Source organism: Onychomys torridus, chromosome 19 (genome assembly GCF_903995425.1).
Source record: "Onychomys torridus chromosome 19, mOncTor1.1, whole genome shotgun sequence".
Lineage (NCBI taxonomy): Eukaryota > Metazoa > Chordata > Mammalia > Rodentia > Cricetidae > Onychomys > Onychomys torridus.
Genome location: NC_050461.1, coordinates 6,518,144 through 6,532,677, shown reverse-complemented (window position 1 = coordinate 6,532,677; position 14,534 = coordinate 6,518,144).

Here is a 14,534-nt window from a genome sequence, read left to right as displayed (position 1 = left end):
GGACTTTTACTTTTTCTAACCCCAATGTTCTCTAAGTTTCCTTAGCTGTAAATTTCCCTACTTCTCATGTCTCCTGTGTCAAATCTTTTGGGGACATGTATGATTTGAGCATAAATGTATATAAAACATTTAGCAAATAGCAGATAGTTTGTATGGCATGGATTTGTGAGCCCAATACTCTGGGTTTTTGTTTGGTTGTTGGTAAACTTTTGTTTTGGAGGCTGGGATCTCACTCTGCTTCCCTCTCAAGTGGAGCTGCATACTGCTTCAGGAAAAAGCACCCATTTGCCATCCACTCGGTTTTCCAGCTGGGACTTTCCTGGTGGGGCTTTCTAGACTCTTACTCATTCCTTTCTTTCCTGACTACACCACCTCCTTCCTCTAATAATTTCGAGTTCTCTTTCCAGAAATATCAACCAGGCGGGTACAGTTTTTCAGTGCTTCCTATTCTAGTGACGTAAAACACCCACAAAAATTCTCTGCTAATCCTGAGTAAAACAAACAACAATATGTCAGCAGTGCTCTGAGGCCACATCATGCAAGTCAAATCCACACATGCCAGTAATATGACTGTTGTTGTGTGCACATTCTTAAGGGGCAACAAGCAAGCCTTTGCTTTTTGTTGGGTAGGCTCAAGCCCATAAATGTCATTATTTAGAAATATCAAAGATACTTGGTTTGGTTTTGGAGGCTAGAATTTGTGTCTGAAAACGGTCCCAGTTTTCTCAGAATTTATCAGTACCAAAAGAGGCAAGATTCTTTCAGTTTTCTTTCCTCTTTGTTTTTATGTGTTTTAAGGTTCTTATGTTGTATTTACACAAAGTATTTCCTTTGAAATACTGTGTCTTTGTGTAAATAAGAAAAGCAAGGCACATTTGTATCTCGTTGCTATCTATCTAGCTGTGAAAGAGACAAGAGACACAGTTTGTGATGGCTGACTGGCAGGCGTGGATAAGAGCTCTGGGTTCACCATGGACGGGTCCTCAGGAGCCTCTGGAGGTCTGTGAAGGATCCCACCTCGTTGATTCTATGTCCTGAAAATTACCTGAACTGTGCAAGAGAGTAGGATGGACAGAGCTCAGCTTCCCTCTTTGAGTCTGTGATGGTTGTGCACATCCCACTTTAGACACACCTGTTCTTCCTAGAGCTGACCGACTTGCAGGTCACACATTCTAGCCACTTGATCTAGAATTCAATATAGAGAAAGGAAGAAACCATCTAGGCTTCAGAAAGGACAGGTAGAGTTCCTTGAACCAACCCAAGATATAGTCTACTTATGATGTTGGATGAACTGTCACAGGGGTGAGGGACCAGTAAGTATGTTTAGAAGTTTTCGTTTGTACCTCTCATGCTGAGGTTTCTTTTTTTTTAAGGAATTTTTTATATTCATTTTACATACCAATCACAGATCCCCCTCTCCTCCCTCCTCCTGCCCTTCCTGTCTTCTCCCCAACCCACCTCCCATGAGGAGTCTGCAGAGCCTGGTACATTCAGTAGAGGCAGGTCCAAGCCCCCCCCCCCCCCCTGCATCAAGGCTGTGCAAGGTGTTCCACCACAGGTAGTGGGCTCCAAAAAGCCAGCTCATGCACCAGGGATGGATCCTGATCCTACTGCCAGGGGCCCCTGAAGCAGATCAAGCTACACAACAGTCTTGCTTATATAGATGGCCTTGTCCAGTCCCATGAAGGCTCTACAGGTGTTGGTCTAAAGTTCACTAGTTCCCACTAGTTTGGTTTGGTTGTCTCTGTAGGTTTCCCTATCATGATCTTGATGTCCCTTGCTCATAGAATCCTTCTTCTCTCTCTTTGACTGGACTTCTGGAGTTCAGCCTGGTACTTGGCTGTGAATCTCTGCATTCCATTAGTTACTGGATGAAGGCTCTCTTGGTCCGATCAGACCCAACAGATTCTGTGTCTAAGGAAGCTGCTGAGGTCGCAGGGAGATGGGTGGGTTTGGGGTAGGGCTTAGGTCTTCTAGGTTGCAGGGTCCCATGAGAGGTTTTGGTGGGGGAGCCTGCCCACAGGAGTCTGCCCTGCTGGTGGGCAACTGGGCCAGTGATGGGAGTGAGGTTTCTTTTTACTTCTGCTTTAGACCCGAAGAGTTCCCCAAAGCTTCCCACCCCCACCCCTGCTGTAGTACTGTTTAAAGACAGTGGAAACTCCAGTATCTTAGATGGAAGGAGGAAGAAGGATACTAAGGGTGTGTCTTTTTGTTTAAAACTTATACTTTTTATTTTACATTTAATATTTTATGCTTTTTAATATTTAACAATGTCATACATAAATAGTTTATTTTGATCATACCCCTATTTTACTCTCTTATCATGCCTACTCCTTCTGAACCCCTTCTTTTCTCACAAATCTAGAGACAAGTCTTTGCAGAGTATATTTTGCACCCCCTACCATAAAATAAGCAGGCTTCTCTGCCAAAGGTCCCCATTGCCATACTATTCCATCTCCTATCAGGCACAAAGTAATGGGACCAGCTTGCCTTGCACTAAATGCAGCCTTTGAAACTACAAACTGAAAAGAAATATTTCTTCCTTTAAATTGATTTCCCTCAGGCATTTTGTCTCATTGTCACAAGGCTGACTATTTTTTTTTAATTGGGTATCTGTTGGTCTGGACTCTTAGTTGAATGTGAGTAAACAAAAAGACAAAACAAAACATTGAACTGAGCATAATCCATCAAAGCAATTTGTTAACTGAGCAGTACCAGGTTATGACTAATTTCTTCTTTGTTTTTTTATCTGAGAAGACAGGTTCTCATTATGTAGCTCTAGCTGTTCTGGAACTCACTATGTAGATGAGGCTGGCCCCAAACTCACAGAGATCTTTATTTGTCTGCCTCCTGTGCACTCAGATGAAAGGTGTACTCCACAGCCTGGCTGACTAATTTCTGATATGGTTGTAGTCAGAGGCTCTATTGTGATTTGTTACTCCCTACCTCTTTGGCAATTGTCTTCTTTGAGTGATGGCCAGAGGATGCCAGCCTTCAAGCTTTACAATCTTAGGAGGCAGAAAACACCTTTCTTCAGGAATGAAGAATAGGTAACTGTCCAAGACCTGCTCAGCTTGAATCATCTAAGTATTCTTTAATACAATGGAGGTCTGACTCCTAGACAACATGTCCACTTCTAAGTAGGGAATTGGGACCACCCCTAAGGAGTAGAGAGGTCCATTGTCAGAGACTGTTCCTAGAAGATCCAAAGCCATTACAGCCCAGATACCCACAGCTTGTGAGCAGAGGCACTCTGCTCATTGTCTGAAGACCTATTCCCACTCTGCCTTCATTTTGCTGTTACTTTGTATGCAGAAGTTCTCTATGGCCCAGACATCTTAGCTTCTCAAAAACAAGATTATGCAACAGTCATTTCATTGAGTCTGTGGTGTGAAGAATGTAGAAAAGACAAAAAAGCAGGGTTTACTATTAATCATCTCTGCTGCCGAGACCTGGATATTGCTAGGCCATCTGTTTACTCACGTGTAGAACAGAATTTAATTTGCAGGGTTCTAAAAGGGAAGGTGATTGCTCAATGTTCAAGCAGAAGAATGGCTGCCAACGCTCCCAGGTGTTCAGGATGGCCACCTGCTTCCCACATGCTTCACTGGAGTGAGACAAAGAAGGTTGTGCTGGTCTCAGCTTCTGATCATGTCAGCTCCCTCTCTCTGACACAGCTCTGAAGTGTTGAGCGTTTATTTGGGGGCGCCTGGCAATGTAGACTTTCAAAAGCCAAAGCATTTGAAACATTCATCTTTTTATCCCTAAAAATGGACAAGAGGACTGATAACTCTCCCAAAGCCCGGGCCACACCTGCCGCTGATCCTGCATCACGTGGTGATGACTCTCCCGGAGTTCACGGCATTTCCTTTGACACATCAAAGTGAAACTCCTAGAAGACAAAAACAACGTATCTGTTGTCAGACAAAAAGTGCCTCTGTTAGAAACTCTAACACAAGGCTGAGTCTTTTTGAAGTCCTAATACCTAGTTGTCTAAATTTGAGCGTTAAAATCGCTGAGTGGATACTGGTGAAAGTTCAGGCTGTCATTCTGGAAAAGCCATCCCTTTCAAAAAGGACAATATTATAGAACTGGGCAAAGAAGTTGAAAGACCAATTGAATCCACAAAGGCATTTCCCCCAGAGGAATACGTTACCCACACATCCAACTGGTCATGAGGGTCCCTGAATTTCAGGAAGTCTACTAATGCGCTCCCTTCTCTCTTTCTCCCTTAAAGCCCTGCTTCTGGCACTTCAGTCTCCCAACAGGATATTCTCCCCTAACTACTTTCAATGTTTTCTTTTTTCTAATCTCTTTTCTCTAGCAATCCTTCCATATAAAAACATCTATCTGAGGCCTTGGGACCGTTCACTAGCCCCACCATGTCTTAGCTTTCTTAGCTGTTACTTAGTTCAAAGGATGATATATGGAGTGGTTTGAATAGAGTCTGGTTACATATTGGCTGCATAAGTGTGAGTTATTATTTCTTCTCTTCATAAGATCCAGTGCGGAAACTCCTCCCATCTTCCAATAAAGACGTGTCTCCCATGTGTGGCATGCAGGTCCCTTCAGAACCTGTTTGCTGTGCTTCCCACTGACCCCCTTTCCTATTGCCTCTGTCATCTGGGTTCTGTCCAATGCCACCCAGTGTCAGATTCTTCTGCGTTTCTCCCTAGGTCCTCTCTGTGTGAACCATCACTGACCTTGTTCCCCCTTCTGCAAGGCCACACTCCAGTGAAATTTCTTGGTATGGCTCAGTGTCTTTTTGGTGCTTTCTTATATTGTTAGAGAAGTATGGTTGGGGTTATAGCTCAGTAGTAAATTGTTGGCCTACCATGCATAAGGCCCTAGGTTCAGTTCCCACTAACACACACACATACACACACACACACACACACACACACACACACACACACCAGAAAACAAAGTAATTGTGGTATATTTTTTAAAATGCATATTACCATTGCTTATTAGATGTATAGAATTACCTGAGACTTTTATCGCTTGATTTTTAACCTTCTCAACAAAAATAAAATTTCTGTTAAATGAGAAAGCTGAGTCCACAGAGATGAAGTTACCTTTTATCTAAGGAAGTAGCAATGTCTGGATTCTGGAATCCATAGTCATCTACCCATATGCCTTGCTCTTTCTCATTCTGATAACTTCCTTCCTTTGCTACTTAGAATCACTGCACTGTCTCTTTGCCTTGAACAGCATCATTGAAAGCTCTGCCTCTGTTCATGGAGGAATTCGCCCAATAAAAGTGGAAGCCGGGCGGTGGTGGCGCACACCTTTAATCCCAGCACGCGGGAGGCAGAGGTAGGTGGATCTCTGTGAGTTCAAGGCCAGCCTGGTCTACCAAGTGAGTTCCAGGAAAGGCGCAAAGCTACACAGAGAAACCCTGTCTCAAAAAACCAAAAAAAAAAAAAAAAAGTACCTGAATATTAGCTCAATTTGACCTCCATATTCACCCAAATGTGAGCATCCATTCCCCTTTGCTCTCTGGCATTTTCCAGTTACCATGTGGATGTCTCTTCTCCTTTCTCCTTGACTTTCTAGACTGCCTTGGCTCACAGGTGGGCATAGAGAATGGCCACTGGCTCTGTGTGCTCAAGTACTGAGTGCTTTCTTACTGAAATGTTTCCCTGGCGTCATCTTCAGTCTGGCCTGTGTCTTTGCTTTCCATTCCTAAGGACAAGAGAGTGGGCAGTGGACTTCTGGAGGGCAAGGATTGTAGCTTTATTGTGAAGTAGGGACCTGGCACATAGTGAATGATAATTAATGGCCCCAAACAAATGACTGACAGAAATGATAATAAGCAGTCAACAGTATACAATATATGAAAACTGAAATCCAGAGGAGTCAAAAGGTGACTGAACTTCTGTTAAAGAGTCAAAAGGTAACTGAACTTTCATTTCAGTTCTAATGAGAAGTTCATTAGTGGTGGCCCGTGGGTGAGGTTTATGCAGGCAATCCCGGTAATGGTAGTTTGAAGAATGGATTAGTGCCTCTCATAGTGCCACCATCTACCAACATGCTAATCAAGGTAGCAGCAGCCAGCTATGACTGGAAGATTAAGAGGTCAAGGCCAACCTGAACCATGGGATGAGCTTGTCTCATTAAAAAAAAAAAAATAGGTAGTTCTTCTAACCAGCTGAATTGAGCCAAGGGCCATTCCTTCTGCTAAACCTTTCTCTTGATGACTCATTTATTTATTCCTCAATCCTCTGAAGTTTGACTTTTGTGATTTGTGTCAATTCCAAAACTAAAAGAAAATACCTTTCTTTCCTTAGGGAAGTAAGGTACAAAATATGAAACATTTTAACCCATAACCTGGCACATGCTAATGATTTTATTGTTTTTCTTTTTTGACAAGGTCCTGTATGTAGCTCTGGCTGATCTGAAACTTACAGTATAGACCAGGCTAGCCCAAGACTAACAGCAACATGCCTCCTCTGCCCACTGAGTGCTGGGATTAAAGGTGTGCACCACCAGGTCTGGCTCACATGCTCTCTATTTAATATACTTGTTTTATTCTTCCATTCTTCCTAAATACCAACTATGTATGATTCTCAAACTTCATTTTTAGGAAAACAGATTCGTTGTAACAGCTAGTCAGTCTTAAAAATAATGAAATAGAATTTTTTTACAAATATGGTCAGATGCATTTTTAAAGAACTGTACATTACTACATATGCCTTTGTAAAAGGGACATGATGCATTTTCCTTCCAGCCTGAGCATCTACCAAAACCTTGATGTCTTTCAAGTTTCCTGAAGAAAACAATTAGGATTGATTTCTCTGGGCTTCTCAGGCATTCAGTGTGGTCTGGAAGAAGTGGGCCTTACTTCAGGTGATTCGAGTTTGAGCTCTGGTTATCTTCAAAGACAACTCCCCCATCCCAAGACAGTGTGGTTTATACACTGCTCTAGAACTTGTCTGGCCATCCTAGAGCTTTTGCAAAAGCCAGCAGCCTCAGGACCCTACTTTTCCTTCCGTAAAAGGAAGTCCCCGTTCTCCAGTTCCAAACCATTTTCTCTCATTCTGTGAGAGGATTAATGTTGGTTACTGTCCCAGGCAGCCACTGTCTTGAGTAAGCATTTGCAAGCCTTTCCAGGCTCAGGGAAGCTTGGCAGGACTATTTGGCAGTTCCCCGAGCTTACTAGAAATACCAGAAGCCCACAGTTTGCCTAATGCTAATTGAAGTTTCAGCCTACTCTCCAAACCTTTATAGCATTTAGAGGATCGAGTAACTTAGGAAATGTCTTAAGACAGAGATTGCCTAAGGCAGATACTAATTAAAAAATCAGCATGACAGACAGCAACAGAGTCCACAGGTAACCCCAATGAGCTGCACCCCAAATCTTCAGAGAAGAGCCTTTGTAAGTTTCAAAATATTCTGTATTTCACTTGCAGTGCACGGGATCACTTCCCAACATCACCTCCTGAGGCATCCATGTAAATCTTGCTTCTTAGCTTTTAGGAGTGTTTGGTTGCCGCTGAGCCCTCCCATCAGTGGGTGTGGGACTCTGGTATTCTCCACACCTCAGGGGTGTGGCAAGATGGGTCACCTGTGCCAAGTGGCTTCCCCCACCCGAGGTGTGGTGCTAGCTCTTCTTGTTACCTCATCTTGGAGTGTTTTAGTCTCTCACCACAAGTCATCCAGAAAGAAAACAAATTGGTCATAGGGTTTATACCTTGCTCTTTTTCATTCATTATAACTTTTTGAAATTATAATATAATTACATACTTTTGTTTTTCCTTTCCCTTCCCACACTCCAACCTCTCCCATGTATCCTTCCTGTTCTGTCTCAAATTCATGGCCTTTTCTTCTTTAATGTGTGTGTGTGTGTGTGTGTGTGTGTGTGTGTATGTACATGCATATTCCTAAATACATAAATACAACCTGTTCAGTCTATATAATGTTAACTTTATGTATATGATCCCAGGACTGACCATTTGATATTAGTTAACCAATTGGCGGGCTCTTTCCTGGGGAAGATCATTTCTCCTGCACTCAGCACTTCCCATTTTCCCATAGTTCCTTGTCTAGGCTTTGGGGTTCCACAAGCCTTTCCCTTCCCATGTCAGCATCTCTATTGGTATCACTGCTTGTGTCTTGTTTAGACAGCCATGTTGATAAGACATCATGGGTATAGCTCCTCGGACACTTCTAAGAGACACAACCTCAGGGCAAACCTCCTATTCCCCTGTCTCTTATGATTTTTCTGCTACCCTCTTCTGCAAGGATTCCCTAAGCCTTAGTTAGGTTCAGGAATAGCGTAATAGATTTATCAATTGGGGCTAGGTACCACATACTCTCTGTTCTCTGCATCTGGATCTGTTATGGTCTTTTGTAATGGTCTCTTGTCTGTTGCAAAAAGAAGTTTCTTTGATGAGGAGTAAGAGCTATACTTATCTGCAGTATAAGGATAAATATTTAGCGTGTAGATAGGGATTCTGCTGGTTTGTAAAGTGGTAGTTGTATGATCTCCTCCAAGATTGGTGATACTTCATTAATTGCAGGTCCTTGACTAGGTTTCTAATATAAGGCATGGTTTCCCCCTTGTTGAGTAGGCCGTAAATCCAACTAGAGAGCTGCTGGTTACCACTGTGGTCTTCATGCCACTGCTGTACCCTTGTGCAGTAATGCCCACACTACCACCACCTGTTCACCAAGTCCGAGTGAGGGGCTATGGATCAAAAAACAAAGACAAGAGACAGCGGGTCATTTGCCTAATGCCCTTTTTTGAAGGAGGGAGGAAACCTTAAATACAGGCTTACAGCACAATGCGGGAACCCCAGAGGGCAGATACAAGAACAAAGAACCTCCGGTGAGCCTTCAGGAAGAAGGAAACTGGCAGAGAATCAGCATAGGGAGGACATCTGGTCAAGGTCAGCAATCAAGGCAACAGCTACTCAAAATGGGGACCAGGGCCCCCCATACCCTTAGGGTTATCATGTCATGCTGGTCATTGCTGTGGTTCATAGGTGTCATAGCTGGGTAGGGCTGTTGGTTGCTTCTATCCCTTGGAAACTTTCATGAGACCTTCTGGTTCCATGAAAGCTAGTGCTCAGGGAGGAGGTTTTTAGGTCTGATCCTGCTTAGGGCCTCTGGGTCCATGTCTGAAGTGCATGGTGTCTTCCACAACAGGGATTTGCCTTCCACTTCTGGGGTACAATGAAGGAAACATCCTTGCTGTCATTTTACTGTCCTCTCTTCAGTATTTATCTCCCCTTCCTCCCCAATTAAAGCCCCCCATTTTCCCACTTCCCCCTTTAAAATCCCTGTACCCTGCTATTCCCCCATTTATTGCCCCCCATATCCTCTTTCACTTTTCTAGTTTTTGTAGTTTCTCCATGTTATATACTTGGATTGGAAGACCTGGCGCTAGAAACTACAGATGAAAGAGAACATGCAGAAATAATCTTTCTGGGTCTGGGTTACCACACTTAACATGATCTTTTCTAGTTCCATCCATTTACCTGCCACTTGCATGATTTCATTTTTCTTTACAGCTGAGTTGTGGACATGTGCCACATTTTCACTGCCCACTCATCAGATGAAGGACATTTGGGTTTGTGTCCACTTCCCAGCTATTATGAATAGTATGACAATGACAACGGCCTTGCAGGTGTCTGTGGAGTAAGATGTTGAGTCTTTTGGACATATGCCAAGGAATGGTACAGCTGGGTCATATGGTAGATTCCACACTTGTCTCCATGGTAGTTGGACTAGTTTGAAACTCCACCAACACTGAATAAGTGTTCCCTTTCTTCACCCTCCCCATTCCTCTTCTTGGATGTTTTGTTATTTTTGACATTCTGACTAGTTAGACTCCACTTTTGTTGACAGGCTTCAAAATACTGGTTATGGCTGTGGGGCTCATGGAGCAAGTCTTTCAATTTTCAAATATGTATTGTAATCACTGGACTGTTTCTAAGATACAGATACAAAGGAAAGGAAGAGAACCAAGTAGAATGGAAGGAACAGCCTTTCCTTAGAGAACCATGGATTTAGAGAGGGTGAAGAAGAAAATCTGGTCAATGTTCTAAAACAGTATGCTTGAAAAACTATTTCCATCTTTAGTTGTTCTAATGTATCACTTTCAAGTAGGTATTGATTTTAGTGTGCAGCCAAGCATGGCTAGAGTGCTGATTACCAGGATCCCTCTTTGAGTTCTGGCAATAATTGGTTCCGTGAAGTGAAGACCTTAACAAAAGACTTGAAGCTAGAGAAGTGAGTGTATAATGGCTCAACTTAATCTCCACAGAGGTATCAGGGAACAGCCATGCAGTTCTATCAGGGGGTCCACAGCCTCACGCCTGAGTGAGTTCACTAGCTCCCAGGGTAAAGAGAAATAAAGGCTAACATCAAGCACTTTCATGACCTACTTTTTGTTTGTTTGTTTTTTGAGACAGGGTTTCTCTGTGTAGCTTTGCACCTTTCCTGGAACTTGAACTCACAAAGATCCGCCTGCCTCTGCCTCCTGAATGCTGGCATTAAAGCCAACGCCTGGCTTTGACCTATTTTTGACTGTGTACTTGAAGAGACACAGTTATTGTGAGCATTTATCAAGGGTTATGTGTTACATCATGGAAGACAGAATATAAGTTCAAGAGGAAGCAGGGGATGTCAGAAGCAGAATGGAGAAGGCTTCCTGGAGGGCCAAGGGTTGGCACTAGCTTGGGAAACATGCCTTATTGTTAAGTTCTGTGTGAGAGAGTTGAGTTCAGGATGAATAAGCCATTTCCAAGAGGTGACATTGATTTGTCATGTAGGGAGACCTTGGTGAGGAAACAAAGCAAAGATAGCTCCTCGTCAGCTCTCTTCTGAGCTGATGTGGGAAGCATTTAAACACACAACTCAATTTGCAAATAAAGCAATCGTGTTATATTCATAAATGGAAATTATTGCTCAGACTAATGGAACTGAATAAAGCAATTTCTTAGTTCTCAAGTAGAGGTATTAGTGATTTTTCTGAGTGTGTCACAGGACTTGCTGGCTGGTGGCATAGCAGTGCGAAGTGATGAGAAGGCCACAGCACATGTGCACACAACCAAGCGAAGATTGCTTTAGAGTAGGATAAGAAACTGTAGTCCTAGACCCAATTCAGGCCAATCTGTTATTTATGTGTGGCCTGTGAGTGAAGAATGGTTTTTGTATTTGACATTGTTTTTAAAAAATCAAAGGAATAATAATTCACAAGTGAAAATTATATGAAACTCAACTGTCATTGTCCATAGTGAAGTGTTTTGGGATCAAGCCACACCCGACTAGAGTTTCCCCATTGTCTTCGGCAGTGTTTGTGCTATAGTAGCAGGCTGACTAGCCAGGACTGAAGCCAGCGGTGACCTTCTTATCACTTTGCCCTGCTGTCCTCCAGCCAACAAGCTCACTGGCGCACTTAGACATTTGCTCCTTTGAATGCCACAAGCAAGCATCACCTTTCTGAGTGAGAAGACGTTAAAGAAATACATTTTAATCTGTACAGCAGATAACATTAACAGACAAGCATTTGCAATTAATTTTGGTTATGGAAAACATCAAGCTTAATCCTCCATTAAGGCAAATGTCATCCTTTCTCCCCCCAAGAATTACTATTTTTATTTTCATTCATAGACCTGCACAACAGAAACTACTCAAATAGTTTTTTATTTTGAATTAATTCTTTTAAAAACCAGAAAGTAGCTTTCTCCAGTTACAAGAGTATTTCTACAATATTGACTCTGCCTTCTGGCCACTAAAGCCTAAAATAGTTATCATCTGTCCCACAAAACCCTGTGCTTTATAACAGGGTTTTATACTTGAGGTAAATTTTAAAATTTATTAATTGGTGTGTTTGTGTCAGTCTGTCTTTGTGTCTGTCTGTGTATATGTGTGTGCATGTGCATATACTTATATGTGTATGCATGTGCATGTATGTGTGTGTGCACACGTGTGCATGCATGTGTGTATGTGTCTATGTGCAAGCTTGATGTTTCTACTACTTGGGGTGGTTTTCATAGCACCTTCATGAGACGGTCCAAACAATTGCTATTATCTCTCTTTTATGTAGCAGTTTTTTGGGTGATAGAAGGTGACAGGTATCCTCTCACTTGGGTAGCTCTCTCAGGTCTGGAAATGTTCACTGTATCATCATTGCCACTGCTTGGATACATACTATAAAACAGTAGAGACAATGGTACCATATCCTGTCTCAGGGGAGTGGGGAGTTGGGTCCATAGCTCCTAGTTCCAAGGAATCCCTCTCTGGAAGAGCTAATAAAATAGGTCTATAGTACTGATGAACTCCAGTGTTGCTGTGAGTGAACCCAACTCTTCATTGACCCAGGGCTAGGGGTTAATTGTGTTCTTCCCAAGGATGCTGATGTCCTGACTGATGGATCCCATGCATGTAGTCTGGTTTTCTGTCACTGTGTAGCCCAAGCTGACCTTGAACTCCTGATCCTCCTGTCTTAGCTTCCCAAGGACTGAGATTATCAGCCTGTGCTCCCATGCCTGGCTTTGACAATAGTGCCTGTACACAGGTAATTAAGTGACAGTGAGGTTACTAGAGTGCACTGTGATCTAGTGCATCATATGATTTTATAAAAAGGGAAAATTTAGAGATAGGAACACAGAAAATATGGTGTGAAGACATAAAAAGAAATAACATCTAAGAGCCAAGAGATACCTGAGGCAAGAACCTCGAAGCAAATATAAAATAGATTCTTCCTTGTGTCCTGAAGGAACCAGCTTTGCTGACACACTTATCTCCAACCTCCATCTTCAGGACCATAAGTCAGTAACTCAGTATATTTCGTTCGCTTGAGCCACACAGTGTGTGGTGCTCTGTTGCACATCCCCAGCAAAGTCATGTGCCTAAAGCCTCTTTGTCACTATGGACAAGCTCTGGGGACAGGAAGTTGAAAGGGAAGGCCCGAAAAATTCTTTCCTTGGGCGGGCAACCTTGACTCAGTGAGCGAGAACGGTCAGGCAAGCAGGGGCAGTCTCAGACAGGACCTCTTTGTGGCACTAGGTAACAGAATTATTCACAGGCTACTGAGACTCCAGTTCTCTGCGCTGGCATATGCTTCTGAAATTATTGATAATTTACCTGGTACTGTTTAAGAGGCAGCTGGCGGGTTACCAGAAATAGCTAAATTTAAAGATAAATAATAAGAGGGATATTGATTTCAGTGCATTTCTATCTTTGGAAATAGATCATACAGTGACATTTATAGGTGAGAAATTAGCCATGTACAGGTTTTGATGTTGGGTACACATAGCAAATGAAAACAGTAACAAACAAAACACCCAGATGTCTGCATTCTGACCCAGCTCACATTTATTCCAGCACACTGTGGGCTACTTGGGGATTTTAGCTGACTTATGCACAGTCACAAAGATGATTTTTGTCAAAAGACAACTTTATTAGATTTTTACTAAAAATTGCAATATTAGTTACAGAAATGTATTCCTTTGGGAGACTTTTAAGCTCTCACAATTCATACCATTTATTCACTAATTTAGTTCATTTTTCCAGAACTGTTGACAAGCAGTAAATATAGCTCTTGATTATTTCTGGATCCTCAGACTGGGATTTCTCTCAGCATTACACAAGAAGATGCTTTCTGGTAGGTCTGTTGCAGACATGAGGGAGTGCATTTTCTATTGTCAGGCAGGCTGTCTACTGCCCAACTGGTATTTCAAATTTAAAATACTAGAAGCCATTTCAATTAGCCATGCTATGCTTGTGAAGTAGTTCTGACTAACTTTTCATTTGAACCAATCTTATAGGTCACTTTGAGTTGACAGCTTAGCCACAAATGCATTTTCAGATGTTTCTGCCTCGTTCTACTTGTCTGAGGCTCCTAAAACAGAAGGATGTACTAACAATGTGTTTGAAACAAAAAAATTGATCAAAGGAGGTCCAGAATCCATGACTCTCTAACAGGACCCTTTGTCTCTGGAAGTGAAGTGGTGAAGATCGGTGTTTCCTTTGGCTAAGCTGGAGCTGTGATCTACCTGGGACTAGGAAATGGCCTGAGGAGCTTGTCATTGATAGACGTTTTCCTATCTCAGTCCCTCCTGCCACTGTGATTTCCTAAAGGAAAACCAAGGGGGAAGGGGCAAAGGGAGAGGTGACACACAGCAGAATCAGACACGGATTTCAAGACACCAGGAATGCAAGCTGCAGAGGGTAAGATGCACTCCTTGCGTGGACTGTGGTGCAAACAGCCTCAGTTCCCGAGAAGACATAATTCAGCGAGGCACCACCATGCAGACGATGGAGTCCTCCCTGGTCTTCACATTGCCCAACAGTATTGATGAACACTTCTCTCAGTGTAGGCTTTTACTTCTTATTTGTACATGGAGTGTGGGGGGTGGGAAGAGAGGGAGGGAATGAAAATTAATATCGTATGCAGAGGAAGCGATAAGCAATAGAGTAATGAGTGGAGCAGTGGGTTTGAACTCATTTCCCACAAGTTAGTCATTAAAGTCCTGAACTGTAGACTGACACCAAGTTGGGCACTTGATATGCATTTCCAT